General features: G+C 40.0%; 1 protein-coding gene across 1 annotated transcript in view; it reads left to right on the top strand.

Moving 5' to 3' along the window:
* Positions 1–4,078, top strand: part of chlsn (cholesin) — a 416,204-nt gene that overhangs the window by 200,374 nt on the left and 211,752 nt on the right. The window lies entirely within an intron of this gene.

The following is a 4,078-nucleotide window of genomic DNA, read 5'->3' as shown; positions in this document are numbered from 1 at the left end:
GTTTATTCAGGAAGACATTTCATCAGTTTGGTTTCCAAGGTGCAAACCGCTTTTGAATGAACTTGATTGTGCTTCTTCCTTAACGGATGTCAGCCTGGTCTAGTCTGAGCCCCTGTCCTGAGTGTATAGGCAGATAATATTCAGAGTGAAAACTTGCACACAGGTTTCTCTTTTTGATTGTTCTGACAGTATTAAAAACCATAGCATTTTGTTAATTAAATACATTGGCTTTACTTTAGTTCTGTGACATATTTCTTAGCCTAGTTTTGCTAATCAAGGGAGTTGCCAAGTGTTCTGGACTGCTTTGGTTAATGGTCAATGACAAGGCGAGAGAATGAATGTGATTTGCCTTTTTGTATCTGTTGTGTGACAGGAGGATCTAAAAGTAAACTTTAGTGAAAAGTAAACTTTAAAAAATCTGTACTTGTGCATAATTGTGCTATCATCATTCCTACATACTACTTTTAATAAACACTGGAAGGGTGGGTTGTTGTGGTGACTAGTGATGTTTGTAATTTATCCAAAGATAGTGTGTATTCTACATTGCAGTTTTCTTTTGCACTGTGAAAGTGATGCCAATGTTTGTTCTTAATTTCGAGTGTTATTTTCTATATAAAAAAAGAAAATTCTTGTTGCAACATCAAATATGCATTTTTACTCCAGCAATCCCTTCAGTTCTGGAAGAGTTAAGGGAAGAGGGAGTTTCCTCTGTAGGATTGATTCCAAGACCCAATCTGTATCCTGAATACAAATCCAGGAAAAGAAAAATTCTGAAAGAGACTCAGAGACTGGGGGTAGGAATTTGGCATCTAATGTCATAGCACTGTTTGAAACTGCAAACAGTAAGAACTTTCATTTGTATGGTGCTTCAAGCATCATAAAAAGACCCAAGGTGCTCCAAGATCTGGAAAAAACAAGTGCTGACAGCCGAACCAACAAGAAGATTTTTGGTCAAGTTTCCAAATGTTTGTTTAAAGTGGTAGTTTTAAAGCAACATCTTGACAGAGAGAAAGGAGGGAGAGAAATATTGAGAGGTTTGGAGTGAATTCCAGGGCTGAGAATCAAGGTGGCCAATGGCGTGGTTGTCACTGCAGAAGTGAAGAAAGTGAATGATACATACGAGTCAGTGGATCGCTAGTGTGTGATCTAGTCCCTTGAATCTGTTCTACCATTTTAATGAGATCATGGCTGATTGTGATCCAGCCTCACATACCCAACTTTACCCTGTGTCCTTTAATATGTTTAGATAATAGTAAGCAATCAGTCTCAGTTTTAAAAGTGACAGTTGATCCAGCATAAGTTGCCATTTACAGAGGAGAGTTCCACATTTCTAGCTTTGAGTGAAGAAATGTTTCCTGAATTCATTCCTGAAACATCTGACTGTAATATTTAGACTATGTCCATTTTGCACCCAACCAGTGGAAATAATTTCTCTCAAAGCTATCCTATAGCTCCCCCTAAATATCCAATAATTAGCACAGAAGGAGCCTATTTGGCAAATCGTATTATGTTTGTTCTGGTACTCTGCAAGAGCAAAAGTACTTATAGTCCAATTCCCCGCCACTTCCTGCAAACTTTCCCTTCAGACAATTGTCCAACTAAAGTTACACTTGAATCTGTGTCTGCTGCTGTCTCAAATGGTGCATTCTAGATCCTAATCACTTCTGTGTTTTAAAACAGTTCATAATATTGCCTTCATTTCTTTTTGCCAAACATGGTAAATCTTTCCTTGCTCTGGTTTGCAGCCCTATTTTGCAAAATTCCAAGGTATAAGTGCCAGTTTGTGTAATTTCTTCCCAAATTGGACTCCCAGAGGTCAAGTTATCATTCTGATAAATCTATGCTGTTGTCTCAAAACTACATTGCCATTCCTGAGGTATGGTGCACAGAACTGTTCTCGGGACTCCAGGTGTGGCCTATCAATCCTTTACTTAAAGGAGCTATGACTTAGTCATAGGATCCCTACAGCATAGAAACAGGCCATTCATCCCTTTGAGGCCACATCAACCCTCTGAAAAGCATCCCATTCAGATCCACACCCGCACTGTCATTGTAATCCTGTATTTCCCACCTTTAATCCACCTAGCCTAAACATTCCTGGATACAATGGGCAATTTAGTACAGTCAATCCACCTAATTTGCACATCTTTGGGAAGAAACCGAAGCACCCAGAGGAAACCCACGCAGACATGGGGAGAATGTGCAAAATCCACGCAGTTACCCAAGGGTGGCATCGAACCCAAGTCACTGATGCTGTGAGGTGACAGCGCTAACCACTGAGCCACCGTACTGCCCTGTCTCTTTGTATTCAATGCCTTGTTTTCTAGGTGAGAAATTGTAGTAAAATAAGGTACTGTAATATTCATCCCCTATAAGAATTTTATTAGCTGGAAATAGACTGCACTTGCTTGTGTCATGGTATTAGAAGTCAAAGTGCCAGGTTAATTGCACACAAACTAATTAACAACAATGCATTGTATAGAGACATGAATGATAGCAAGGTGGGTACAACACAAAATTGTGACTGGAAAGAATGTGAACCTTAAATATCTGCAATAATGGACTCAATTGTCTATGGCTTTTAATATCATTTTGTTAATACAGTATTGGCAATCATTTTGCAAAGTGCTCTTGATCTTCATGGAACTTTGCAAAATGATCCACTCACATGGCTAATAAGAAACATTAAAGCTTAATGATGAAACTTCAGTGAGGAAGTTCTGCAAAAGGGCTGCTGGATCCTTCTGGATCATAAGAGAAAAATGTCACGGGTGAGTGGTGACACTGTGCCCATCAGAATGTCTTAGGTCTAATAACTGATATAGCATTCTGCTGCTAATTTCCAATATTATTACTTACATTAAGTTGCACTGCTAAAGATCTTCATTACTGTTCAGTTATAGGTCTCTGGGCTGTGTGTGTATATATTTTAAATTGCTTGCTTGGGGTGGCATCACAGAGACATGGCTGCAAGGAGATCAGGATTGGGATATTGAATATTCAAGGAATGATTTGGATATGAGCATAAGAGGTATAGTTAATAAGTTTGCAGATGAGCCCAAAATTGGAGGCGTAGTGGACAGCAAAGAAGGTTATCTCAGATTACAATAGAATCTTGATCAGATGGGCCAATGGGCTGAGAAGTGCCGATGGAGTTTAATTCGGATAAATGTGAGGTGCTGCATTTTGGGAAAGCAAATCTTAGCAGGATTTATACACTTAATGGTAGTGTTGCTGAACAAAGAGACCTTGGAGTGCAGGTTCATAGCTCCTTGAAAGTGGAGTTGCAGGTAGATGGGATAATGAAGAAAGTGTCTGGTATGCTTTCCTTTATTGGTCAGAGTATTGAGTACAGGTGTTGGGAGGTCATGTTGCAGTTGTACAGGACATTGGCTAGGCCGCCGTTGGAGTATTGTATGCAATTCTGGTCTCCTTTCTATCAGAAAGATGCTGTGAAACTTGAAAGGGTTCAGAAAAGATTTACAAGGATGTTGCCGGAGTTGGAAGACTTAAGCTATAGGGAGAGGCTGAAAAGGCTGGGGCAGTTTTCTCTGAAGCATCGGAGGCTGAGGGGCGACCTTATAGAGGTTTACAAAATTATGAGAGGCATAGATAGGATAAATAGACAAAGTCTTTTCCCTGGGGTTGGGGAGGCTAGAACTCGAGGTTTAAGGTGAGAGGGGAAAGATATAAAAGAGACCTAAGGGGCAACGTTTTCACATAGAGGGTGGTACGAGTATGGAATGAGCTGCCAGAGGAAGTGGTGGAGGCTGGTACAATTGCAACATTTAAGAGGCATTTGGATGGATATATGAATAGGAAGGGTTTGGAGGGATATGGGCCAGGTGCTGGCAGTTGGGACTAGATTGAGGTAGGATATCTGGTTGGCATGGACGGGTTGGACCAAAACGTCTGTTTCTGTGCTGTCCATCTCTATCAAAAAGATAGGCAGATGGGCAGAAGGATTGGGTTGCTTTATTAGTAAGAAATGAAATTAAATCAATAGTAAGAAAAGAAGTAAGGTCATATAGTGTGGATAGAATTGAGGAACCACAAAGGTTTAAAAAGAAACTGTAGT

The sequence above is a fragment of the Chiloscyllium punctatum genome, chromosome 40 (genome assembly GCF_047496795.1).
Source record: "Chiloscyllium punctatum isolate Juve2018m chromosome 40, sChiPun1.3, whole genome shotgun sequence".
NCBI classification, from domain to species: Eukaryota; Metazoa; Chordata; class Chondrichthyes; order Orectolobiformes; family Hemiscylliidae; genus Chiloscyllium; species Chiloscyllium punctatum.
The sequence above is the reverse complement of the archived record's forward strand: the minus strand, read 5'-3'. Positions and strand labels throughout refer to the sequence as shown.